This window comes from Nyctereutes procyonoides, unplaced genomic scaffold (genome assembly GCF_905146905.1).
Source record: "Nyctereutes procyonoides isolate TBG_1078 unplaced genomic scaffold, NYPRO_anot_genome, whole genome shotgun sequence".
In the NCBI taxonomy this organism is placed as follows: Eukaryota; Metazoa; Chordata; class Mammalia; order Carnivora; family Canidae; genus Nyctereutes; species Nyctereutes procyonoides.
In genome coordinates, this window is record NW_026575052.1 from 64,705,161 (window position 1) to 64,718,736 (window position 13,576).

The following is a 13,576-nucleotide window of genomic DNA, read 5'->3' on the forward strand; positions in this document are numbered from 1 at the left end:
AGGGTGACTTAAAATGGGGGAACAAAGCATTTTTCCCCACCTGTGTGCGTGCACCAGGTGTCCTGGTCCATTCGGGACACATGTGGGTAAGGGAGTTCCCTGGGATCCCTTTTAGGAGGACACAAATCCCCTTCACGAAGACTCCACCCTCATGACCTGATCACCTCCCAAAGGTCCCACCTCCTACTACCATCACACCAAGAATTAGGACTTCAACCTATGAATCTGGGGGATTCATTCAGCTGGTTGCACCAGGACTTGCAAGCAGCATAGTGCTGTAGGCAGTCCTGTGGACCCAGGACAAGACGCAGGAGCAGTGGCTGGGGGTTCCTGGGGGAGACAGCAGCTAAGGCCTGAAGCACCCAGACTCTTCTTCAAATAGCTCTTGGGGGAGGCTGTAGGACTCAGGTGAGGCACCACAGCTCCCCTACAGTAGATGGGAAGTCATAGATGAAATCGTCCAATTGCAGGAGGAGGGGAAGGCCTGAGCATCAGATTTGTTGGTATGAGTGGGTTTTAAACCTGAGGCTAGATTGCTGTGTTTATTCGGCCTCTGGAAGACACCACAAGGGTGCCTAGGACTGCCCTCTAGTGTCTGTGATCCTATGGAATTTTCTCATGAAAAATGATTTCATCTCACAACCTCTTTGATGGTTTTTCTTTTTCATTAAAAAGTTTCCCAATATTATAAGTTGATCTTTGCTACATTCATCACCATCTTTTGTTTCCTTACTATAGAGCTTTGCAAATCATCAGGCAAAATGGAAGAAAAGAAGAAGATAGACAAAAAGGATGAAAGAAAGGAATTTGGCCATAAAAGTAATATTTCTTATTTTCCCAGCTAACTGCAAAATCCAGATCAGATTTCCATATCGTTCATGTAAGGACTGTGTCCAACTCAACCTTACTTGCCTACTCAATTTTGCGGTCTATTTATTCATTCTCTTTAACTATTCAATAAGCATGAGCTCTGGCTATGTCTTAGGGCTTGGAGATACAATCGTGAGCTAAAGAGATAGTTTCTCCCTTCATGGAGCCTATGATCTGGTGAGGAGGTAGGTGGCAGGCAAGCTAGCAACCTGATAACAAGATAATTAATGGATAAATTGATAAGCTCCAGGACCCAAACTAAGAAGGTGTGCTTAGAGAATAATGGGGGTGAGGGTAAAGTAGGGAAGCTTTTATGAGATATTTTTCCTCAAAGAATACAGACATGTGACAAGCCAAAGAATAAAACAGACCATTCATGCCACAACTTTAAAATATATATTTTATTTTATTATATATATATATATATATATATATATATATATATATATATAGTTATAATCCTGTTCACCCAGGTCTAGAAAATAAGGAATCCCATGACTTATGTGGGGCCACTGGCTTAGAGACATTTAGTTTTAGCAGAATTCATCTGTGTACATGGAATCAAGTTAGGGCTTGTAGAGCTCTTAGGGTACCAGTGTATTTTGTCATCTGTGTAGCATGTAAAAAGGCCTCCTACTTACCATGACAGTGAGTTACGATGCCCATGGCCTTGATCATTTCATTCCCTTTGTTCAGGAATGCCCTAGTCTGTTTCCAGTCTAAGCAGTCCTCAAGAGAACAACTTGAAGGTTGGAAGTGAATTTTTTGTCTTCAACTTAGATTGCCTAAAACGTGACTAATTGACTTAAGTTGACCTTTCTGGTTTTTATTGTTTTGACTTATTAAAAAATGTGTCCTTTTCCCAAAGGCCTCTGGGCACATGGACAAAAAAATAGAAATATGACAAGTTAAATTAAAACCAGCAGATGAAAGTCAAAATACCCTCATAAAGGAAAAAGAAAGATGCCAAGTTGTGTTACTGGAAGGAGAAAACAAAACCAAATGGCTTAGGCTTAGCCCAGTTTTCAACTGGTTTGCAAGGAGGACTTGTTCAAAGCAGATCTTAGAGTAACTTCCCAAAAGATCCCTGAAAAACTTTTACCACCACGTAGTATGGTACCAAATCAGGGAAATAATGGTAATCCAGGAGAGAGAGGGCTGTAAATTGTAATTATTTTTCTAATAATATTGGGATTGTTGCCCAACCCTTAGGCACTGTGTGATCTCAGTCATTTGCATCTCACTCTTGCAAGGTGAGAGATTAGCCCTAAACATGGCAAATATTTCTCTCTTGAACCATAAATTTCTGCCGTCAGCTCAGTCATGGTATGATTCTCTTTGGAAACCAATGCTGTTCACTTGTGTTGAGGCCGTGTATAATGTAAGCATTAAGAAGCATGAATTCCAGAGCCTAGCCACTTACCTATAAGACTGTGTGCAAGTAACTTACCATTCCTATGCCACAGTTTCCCCAACTATAAAATGAAGACGCTAATAGTATATCACAAAGATTTATTAGGGCTCAATGAGTTGAAATGTATAAACCTATGTGAAAACCTATATGTAAGTGGGAGTCGTTATTACTTACACTTCCGATTGGTTACGGAATGACATTATCTTTTCCTTTCCATTATCCACATGTGCTTATCCTTCACCAGGGATGTCAGGTACTCACTGTTTGCCTGACCCTAGCCTGGATATGATCATATTCACAACCACTGCGCTCTGCTGTCTTGGTTGAGCCTTCTCAATTAATACTCCTTTGGGCAATAGCAGTTTGTAGAGAGGTTACCAAAAAATCTTGAGGTTTATTTTTTTTGGAGGTGGGGGTAACAAATGATGTTTTAAGCATATTTATTTAAAAGTTATGTAGGGATCCCTGGGTGGCGCAGCGGTTTGGTGCCTGCCTTTGGCCCAGGGTGCAATCCTGGAGACCCAGGATCGAATCCCACATCGGGCTCCCGGTGTATGGAGCCTGCTTCTCCCTCTGCCTGTGTCTCTGCCTCTCTCTCTCTCTCTCTCTCTCTCTCTGACTATCATAAATAAAATTAAAAAATTTTAAAAAAAGTTATGTAAATGAGGATGAAGCAGAATCAAGATGACTCAAATCTGGGCTTCCATTCCTGGAAGGGCCACTCTATTTCCAGTTCATCCTTAGAATGTAAACTTTTGGGTTTTAACCTTAAGTGTGAAATATTTACCATTGAACAAACTTCTTCCAAGATCATGCATTACAATTTTTGTTCCCTTAGCCTTATAAGCCCTTCCCACTCTTACCTCTCCTTATTGCATTTCATTAGAAGAATAGAATATTCTTCTACAGAAACATGGCTCCAGATATTGGCTACCAAATTTTCTCATAGACATTGGTTTGACAATTCCTTATAAATGACTCCAGTGACTTATAAACGTTCCAATGCCTTTATGACTATGGAAGAAACACTTTGTCAACTTCTAAAAATTGTACTTAACAGGAGGGCTCATCTGAAATATCTAGGCTGACATTACCAGAATTTGAGCCTGGATAATTTGAATTATGGTGCATCTTTTAGATATGTAAAATTCTAATGTGGGACTTTAGGGAAAATGATTTAGCTTCAGTTATTTTGAATTTGAAGTAGTATTTATACACACATGTAGGTTTGTTCAATAGTTGGTTTAAAATACAGGACAGAACCATGATGAATAAATCAACTGATTCTTGCATTAGATTTTGCATGTGGAGAAGAATATTTACCAAAGCATTTATCTCTTGCTCAAGGTCCAATTGCAGAAATAATAGGTGACTGATAGGCTAAGGGATTACTAATATTTACTGGTCATGAGCTTGGTGCTTTGCTTTACCCTTTGTGTGTGTGTATGTGTGTATAAAATCTCTTTTAATATTTTTTTAAAAATATTCTATTTTGAAAATGAGGAAACCTAAACTTTATGTGGTTCAGTAACTTGCAGGAGGTCACACGTGGTAGAAACCTGAGGATAAATCACAGAATGTCCCTCTGATTCCCAAGAACTTGGTTTTTCTATTACTGTATTTCTATTTTCTAGATTTGAGATAGGAAAATAGCATTAGACTCTGAAAAATTAAAACAAGTGCTATCACTGAGAGAGCCCAGAGGCAACACCTAATGGCAACAAGCAAATCCAAGGACCAGATTGTGTCTAACATTATTCTGCAATAAAAGGAACCTGGGCCTCTTAGAGAAATGGCTGATTCTAGGGCTGGGGAAGGGAATATGCAAGATTAAACTAGAGCATCTTGTAGTGTAGAAAATAAGGGAGTGCTCAAAAACAAAACAAAATCCAAAGTGATGAGGTCACCTAGATGGCCCAGTCAGTTGAGCATCCAACTCTTGGTTTCAGCTCAGGTTTTGATCTCAGGGTCATGAGTTGAAGCCCCGGGTTGGGCTCCATGCTGGGCATGGAGTCTACTTAAAAAAAAAAAAAAGCGAAAAACAAAGCAAAAAAAACAAACGATGGGGGCACATCAAGGGAACACAAGAATCAATCTAAAGAACTCCCACAGGCTCCTTGGACAACAAAATAAATAATATAGTATTGGATTATTTTTTTAAAGATTTTTTAATTTATTCACGATAGACAGAGAGAGAGAGAGGCAGAGACACAGGCAGAGGGAGAAGCAGGCTCCACGCGGGAGCCCAATATGGGACTCGATCCCCGCTCTCCAGGATCATGCCCAGGACTGAAGGCAGCGCTAAACCACTAAGCCACCCAGAGATCCCCCTATAGTATTGGATTATAACCCCCTTGGAGGCTGGGAGTCTAAGGCTCATAAGTGTGGGACTTTAACCCAATAAGAAAAAGAAGAGACACCAGAGATCTCTCTGTGCATGTGTACAAAGGAAAGGCCAAATAAAGATACAGTGAAAGGTGGCCATCTGCAAACCAAGGAGACAGGTCTCATCAGAAACCAACCTCTCATCAGTAACCTTGACCTTAGACAAGAAAATAAGTTTCTGTTTAAGTCATCCAGTTTATGGAATTTTGTTATGGCAACCCTAGCAGATTAATACAAGTGCATAGCGATAAAAATAAATGATTGAATAAATAAATAAATGGGAGAAGAGACAAGTTCCCATATAGAAGAGTTTTTTAAAAATGTGTGTAGACACTGCCCTCTTAAGAAGATGAAGTGAAAATTCCTACCCCCTAAATGTGGACTGTGCATAGTGACCTTCTAATGAGGAGTGTAGTAGACAAAGGGGGCAAATGATCAGAAGATTAACATCATCAGTAGGAGTTGGGGTTGATAACGTACCTTTCATGACTGGATGAGAATGGTACTTTACCATATCTGTGGGCTTCCTCCCCAAAACTATCATCCCAATGGAATCAAGAGAAAAACAGCAGGCAACTCCAAACTGAAGGACATGCTACAAAATATCTCACCAGTGTTCATCCAGAGTGTCAAGCGTGGACCAAAGAAGTCTAAAAATGGTCACCCCTTAGAGGACCCTAACAAGACATGACTACTGAGTGTGATGTGAGGATCCCTGGGTGGGATCCTGGAACAGACAAAGGACCAGGTGAAAACTAAAGACATCTGAATAAGGTATGAGCTTCAGTTAGTCTTGTATCAATTTGGTTGGTAAGTTTGACACGTGTATCCTACTAATATAAGGTCTTAACAACAGGGGACACTGGACACGGAGTATATACAGAAACGACCTGTACTATTTTGTTTTGCAAGTTTTCTGTAAATCTAACACTATTCTCACTTAAAAAGTATATTTAAAACACACATGCAAAATTGTGTATTTCTTATATCATCTATATAATATCTCTTACATTGTTTCTTTGAATATTCCAAAGTGAATTTTTATTTGCTTTATCTTGGGTGGAGAGTTTAGTTTACCTTTGTTTCTTTTCAGGGAGCAGGACCCATTTTTGTGGTTAACATTGTGCCGCATCTTGGCAGAAGCCCAGAAGACAAGGAAGGCTGGGGTGGGGAGGGCCCGCTCAACATCAAGCATGTCTGTCTGTCTGGATGAGGAATTCCTGTAGGTATACTTTCAAGATGCATGTGTGCAGTCCCCATATTTGAGACATCTCCACAGCTCTGTCCCTCTCCGCCTTAGTCATCAATTTCTTTCTCCCTTTGTAGAGCATCTCTGAAAATTCCTGAAAACAATATATGCTTCTAGATGTTTTGGATTAAATCCTCTATTGTCTTTTTCCTTTGAATCCTCTTGTTCTCCCTTTTCCCACAGAGAGACTCCCAGATTTTTCATTTTATTTTAAGATTATGTTACTGAACCAGATGATCCAACTTCATCCTTTGCTTCTCAGGCTCATAAAGAAAAAAATAAAAATAAAAGAAGCCCATGCTGTGGGATTTAACAAACACTTCCACCTCTTCCCTTCCAGACCCTGTCAGCTGCCCTGTTCCAACAGCACTCAAAGTAGATCTACAACTCCAAACCTCATTCCTCCTGGATTTTAGTGTTGGCTTTCAACCAAAAACTTGCTCCAGCTGTACTGGCCTCTAATTTCCTTAACTCTTTCCTTTTCTTGACTCTTGTTTTTGAGAGTGATAAAGGAAAAGAGATTCCTTCATTCTTCCCACATGTGTTTATCAACGACCTATTTTATATATGCTGGCCACTGAGATTACAGCCGCGAGGAAGGCAGGCGAGGTCCCTGCCCACATAGAAGCTACGTTCTAATGACTGAGCGACAACCCTGAAGCATTTATTATTGCCGAAAGGTTTATTTGCATGTGTGATTTCACTTAGGCCTGGTGATGCTGGCACTATCGTTATCCTCATTTACTGAGACACAGATGCTAACTGACTTACCCAATGGCACGCAGCTGGTGCATGATGGAGATACAGTTTAAATCCGAAGGCTCAGATTCCAGAACACTTGGATTCCTAACCATTATAAGTATTGGTACAATTGTTCTTTTTGGGTGTGGGGGCGGGTAGGCAAATGCTAGCCTATTTCTTTCTAATCTAAAAACATGTTATGCTGCTTTATTTATTTTTAAGGATTTATTTGAGAGAGAGCATGCAAGAGAGAACACGGGGTTGGGGTTGGGGTTGGGGGGGGAGGAGAGGAGGGGAAGAGGGAGAGGGAGAAGCAGGCTCTCTGCTGAGCCTGGAGCCTGAGGGGACTCCATCCCAGGACGCTGAGGTCATGACCTGAGCTGAAGGCAGACTCTTAACTGACTGAACCACCCAGGCACCCTTGTATGCTGCTTTAAAATAAATAAATAAATAAATAAATAAATAAATAAATAAATAAATAAATAAAATATATATAATGATATATATATCTATAATGGCTCTTTATTGCAATTAAAGAATTGTATTTAGAAATTTGGAAATAAATTTAGAATTGATTACAATTCTAAAAAGAAAAAGCAGGTTTTTAATAAGATTCTATTTATTTATTTGTGTGTGTGTGTGAGAGTGAGAGTGAGAGTGAGAGTGAGTGAGTGAGTGAGTGAGTGAGAGAGAGAGAGAGAGAGAGAGAAGGAGCAGGGATAAGGGTAGAGGGGCTGAGCAGGAAGCCTGATGCGAGGCTCCACCCAGATTCCGGGATCATGACCTGAGCCAAAGGCACAAGCCTAACCTACTGAGCCCCCAGACTCCCCAAAACAGTTCTTTTTTAAGGGAAATAATGCAATTGCCATTCAATAGCTGCTTAAGCAGCTTAGCATCTCCCATCTCTTTCTCATTTCTAAGGGGAAGCTCCGGCCTCTCTACTTTCCATCCCTCATTACAGAGCATCCAAGTGTGATGGAGCCTACAGGTTGGCTCTGATTGGCACTAGCCAAATAGCCTGTGCCATCTTTCTGGCCGCATGATTGGTAGGGGTTAGGTTAGTGCTCAGGCATAAACCAATCAGTGCCTGGTATTCTAATAGCAATGATCAGTTTAGGTTTATATAACTAAAGATGAAAGGCGAGTCTCTCTAGATTAGGAAAGAGGAAGCAAGGACCCCAATTGCGGCTGGCCGCCATCATGGAGGAGGAACTGATTGAAGCACAGATAAATGCAGCCAGAAATCTGACTGAACCACACCTTACATCTGCCTAGCTTCTCAACTTTTCAGTAATGTGAATCGTAAATACTTCTTATTGTTTAAGTCAGTGTGAGTTGGATTTTCTTTTAGTTTCATTGACAATCATGCCATCTGATGGAAATAATTTTTATGTAATTCCAAATAAGTAGGTTTTTCCAAAACAAATTTCACCATAAACTAGGGGGCAGGGGCAGGGGAAAGACCCCATTAAATTATCTAGAAGGCTTCAAACATTCAGAGTATTTGCAAACTAATTTGAATCTCCGACTTAGGTGAAAAAAATAAAATACACCTAGCCCCCTGCTTACTTGGTTTCACACATGAAGATAATCAAGATTGTGAGTTAATAGTTTGGGGCCAGATGTAACAGATGCTCAGTTAATTGGCCCATAATACGCTGGTTTCAGATTTTAGCGTACAATTGTCTTGGATTTTGTTGCTAAAAACACTCCTGTTTTTGCCAAACAACACTGTTTTGGAGGCTTGCCACCACAAACACAGAAAGCTTGCTGTGATGAAAATTTGTCCTTTTGGTGGGACCACGAGACACCACTAGATTATAATAATGTGAGAGGCAAGACATTGGCCTGCATGTCTTCAATGAATCATGTCTTACCTAGAAAATGTCGAAGTACAGCTTCATTCTCAGAGTGAGGATAATAGTGATGTGATTAGGACTTGAAAATGCACAGGAAGTTGCATCCTGAGAGTGTGTACATATCCAAGGACATTCCCTCCATGTCCAATTTAATGTTCCATGTGGATTTTACCCTCTGAGGACACAAGACCAAAGCTAATTAAGAATCAGTTGAGATGTACCACAGACTTTTACCAAATAGGGAAGACACAGTCTGGAGAGAAGTTAGCTCTCTGATAGGAGATCTCCCTGTAGTTTTTAGCTTCCCTCTTGGCTTTGTTGGCCCAGGATGCCTGTAGAATAACACTGAAAATGGCAGCCTTCCACTCCGCTCTTAGAACAAAATATTAAGAAAATAGAGGTCTGGCTCCAGTGGTAAAAACAGAAGTGGTTAGAAGCTTTTACCTCCCATTTCTATTTCTTTTAATATTAACTACTGTGTCTGACAATTGGGATGTAGACAGGGATAAATCCTACATTTATTCCCATAGGAATAAAATACATCTGGATCTCTGCCCTATTAAAACTAATGAGGGTGAAATTCATGTCTACTGCAAGTATAACATCACATGCAAGCAGCACCTCACCTCTGGCCAGATTGTGCCCCAAAAGCCAGTTTTTATGAATTTTATGGAACATGGAATGCATTTTTTGATGGGAACAAATGTGGTTCTCAAAAAGCCAGCCCACCTGGTTTGTTCATAGTGGAAGAGTATACCACAAAACCCAACCACAACGTTAATGGTTTTTCTGGGGGTAAAATGGTTCAGACCATACTTTGGTTGCTGTCCTCCTTAGTTGTGGTGGGATTGGGGTCCTTCTTGGCTATTCAGTAGGGATATGGTGGAGAAGTGTGGAGAGAGAGTCATTGATGGATAGGAATGGGCAAGGCATCAAGTATGGAAGCAAATAAGACTGAGAGGCTCTTGTAGAGGACATGAGAGCATTACTGAGCCAGGAGATGAGAAAGTCATGGGTCCTAACAGCATGGTCCTAAGGTCTCTGCTTATGACTCCTCTCCTTTTAAAATATTCTTATCTTTGAGGACAACATCATGGATGTAGATTTTGCCTAAGGTCACTTCATAGACCTAGGAAATGCTGGGGCATTAATTAAGTTTAAAGAATGGGCAGTTTGGTGAATTTTGATGCAAGGCCAGGCTCTTCTGATTTTATCAAACACCTCAGAGTTCTGTATATTAGAAAATTTCAGCACCTACAGCATCAGATAGAAAAGTCAAAATTGAATAGATGGCAGACATTACCCTGACATTAACATCACTGTAACAAAGGCCTTATTACAATCTTCCTATTCAAGGCAAACAAAATTTGACTTCTCTTTGAAATGTGAGCAGAGTTAAAATTTTATTTTTCTTTATTATTTGTGAATTTTAACTTAGTTCAATTGTATTTTAGGAAGTACACATTCATTTTTCTATGAAAAACCTAAGTACCCATCTTTTATGTATTTTGTCTATGTGGACAAAAACCCTTCTTCAATAAGTTATATATTTCCTTTTTTATAAAGGAAAAGTATCCATACCTTCCATTAACTCCTCAGAACCTTGATGTCCCCCAAATGGCCAGATTCACTACTCTACTAAAATGAAAGTACAAGCATTAATTATGGTTCTGCTCATAGTTAGGATTTTGGAGAAGAGCTGGAGATTTTTCCAGCAGCATTCAAAGTGGTGACTTCAGGGCTTATTCATTTGAAAGGACTAAATTCTTTTTTTTTTTAAGATGACAAAAAATTTGTGCTTGCAGGGTTTTAATCTATGTCTTAGCATGCTGTATACAAAAGGGAAATGTAAATATATAATAAACAAAATATTATAGTATTTATAGTATAGACATTATTGAAAGGCCAATATGCATGTAAGTTATCCAAGCTGATAATAATCCCTGATCATGAAATTCTTATTCCTTGGGATGGCACTTGGTCCATCCTATCAGTAATGAAAAAGTGTACTGTGTAAGCTCCTCAGGATTGGAAACACTACCTTCCATGTTCTTTGAACCTCCCTAAAAACCCAATGCTCTCCACCTTTTTAATAGATTTCATAATATTTTACTCAAATTCCATACTTGGGAAAATAAATACCGCTAGTTGAGCTTTCTTTTGTCATCTTCTTACCCCATCCACTCAATATTCTAGTTATCCTCTTCAGGTCCTATTCTCTCTGTCAATATCCTCTGCTACTTTTAATTATTTCTCGTATTCCACTGCAGTAATCTCTGCTCCTTCACCAGCTTCCTGTTATCACAGGCTTTCTGAAATTCTATGTTCCAATCTCCTTGCTTGGCAAGAAAAAACTAAGAACATAAGCATTGGATAACCATCGCCTGAGCACATTCCGTGGATGTCAGGGAATGTGCTAGGTGCTGGGAATGAGATACATGGTCTCTGCCCTCCAGAAGTTAGATTGAGCAACCTAATAAGATCTTCCTGGAAGCTTCTGTCCTCTGCTAGGAAGGGAAAGGGCTTTTGGGTAAATAGTTTGGGGGTCGGCCTCCCTGCCGTATTTACCTATCGGATGTATCCCCAAGCATAGTATGGGTGTGAAGTAAACATATATGCCAGTCTTACTTTACAGAGGGCCAAGCAGACATGCATAGATGGTGGCCATTTTATAAATTCAGTTCAACATTAATCACTCTGAGAACATTCCAACTTTCTACCAAAAAACAAAAAAACAGTCCCATTCCTTTTTGACCACTTTGATGATGTGTCGGTACTTTGAGGAAGATTGCTTTGGACTTTATTTAACCCGTCAATCACTCTACCAGTTAACATGTTTCCTGAGCACTGGTTGTTGTGTGTCAGATTCTGGGCATTCAGCAGAGAATAAGACAAAGTCTCCACCCTGAGGAGTTTGCAATCTATTGGAGAGAGCGCAGATGGGGATCCATTATGTTGTCTCCTCCCTCATTTCTCTTAATCCTGCTCTAATTTTCTTTAAGTCCAACAAGTACTATTTATAGGTTTTGGTTTGCTTGGCAGAGCCAAACTTGGAATTCCTAACTTCAAAACCCCCAGTGTGTGACAAGGCCCCTGACAGTGGCTCCTTCCGCGGCAGTAGCAGTGACTTGTCTGCTACTGTGGTTGGTTTTACCGGCTCTGTGTGGATCACTTTTTAGTAGAGACAATGGTAACCTTATGTACTCTGAGTAGAGTCTCAATAGTATTTTTTTGCCAAGATCTTGTACAAGATAGACTGTCTGCCATTTGTGAGGGCTCCTGTGAAACTCATAAAGGTGGACGTGATCCATAATATGACTAAGAGTTTTTCCAGAGATTTTAATTCAATTTCTGGGAAAACAAATGGTAAGCCAAAGCCTGGAGTACATCCTTCAAACCATTTAAGGGCAGATATTCCTCCAAAGTGGGGTTTGAGCTGTGAGATTGCACTCCTCCCTCAACCTAACACTGCCTACACCTTGCTCTAATGCATTGAGAACATGACACATCTCCCTCTATCCTCATTCAGAACCCTATGCTAACATACATTGGAAACAAGGACTTTCTTCAAATAGCTCTATCAGGTTTTCTCATTTCCTACCCTGTGATTTCCTGAGGAATGAATACCATCCTGACCAGGTCGGTGCTGTTTTTTGACTTGGGGTCCATCTATGCCTACTTCTTTTAGCCATTCATCTACAATCAGGGGGAAGGATAACACCCCTTTGATGCTGGAGGACCTCTGGTCTTCTTAACTGATTAGGGTGCCCACTTGGCACTGTGATGGTTAATTTCATGTAGTGCCCATATATTTGGTCACACACTATTCTGGGTGTGTCTGTGAGGGTGTTTTTGGATGAGATTAATATTTACATTGATGGACTTTGAGTAAAGCGGATTGCTCCCCATAATGTAGGTGGGCCTCAACTAATTAGTTGATGGCCTGGATTGAGCAAAAGACCAGTTTCCCCCAAGGAAGAGGAAATTCTGCCAACAGACAGTCTTTGGGTTTGAACTGCAACACTGACTCTTCCTTGGGTCTCTAACCTACCAACCCATCCTGCAGATTTTGATCTGGTCAGCCTCCACAACTGTGTAAGCCAATTCCTTTAAATCTCTCTCTCTCTCTCTCAAAAATCTCTTTCTCTCTCTCTCTCTCCCTCCCTTTTCTCTCTCTCTCTCTCTCTCTCTCTCTCTTTTTCCCTCCCTCCCTCCCTCCCGTTTTCCCTCTCTTCCCCATCTCCTCCCTCCCTCCATATATATGCATCTATATTTGTGTGTGTATGCATGTATATACATATATACATCTACTTTCTAAAGAACTCTAATATATTTGGTCAACAGATACCTGGGGTACCAACACATATCTGGTCCTTTGGCCCCCAAATTTTGTGATGTTATGGCTCTAACAGAGTGGGTGCTTATGTATGATGACCCCTCCCTGAAAAGGAGTAGTCATGGAATTTGGAGTGTGCATAAGAAAGAATGTGGAGAGAGGGTAACTCTATGAAGCAACCAAGGGAGGCTAAATGCATGTATTTTTCCTGCTATAACAACACCCTAGCTGAGCCCTGAGTCAACTCAAAACATTAAATGTTATCCAGTAAGACTTTTAGTGGCCTTATATCTGCCATGACATTACCCTATGCTGTCAACTAATGAGCATATCCATGGATTGATGGACTAATTTATTTAGAAGAATTTAGACCACTGGAACCCATTCTCCTCTTGATCAAATTGAGCACTTAACACCGGGAACTTTAAAAATGAAATGTGATAGGAAATTGCGGTCAAAGAAGGAAGTGGTGGCAACAGTAGACTGTCTACCGTCTCTTCTTTTACCCAAGCTCCCATTTTTAATGGATGGGAATGTATGTGGTTGGCAATAGAGATGGTGTTAATAATCTTCTGCCCTGGGTTGATTTCACTCAGATGCCATTTTTTTTTTAAACCTTGCTTTCTCTGTGAATACCATCCAGAAAAAGTTGACTCTGAATTGACATGTTTCCTGTCATGGTCCTACCTTTCTGAGGACTCTGCTTTCTTATCATGCCCACC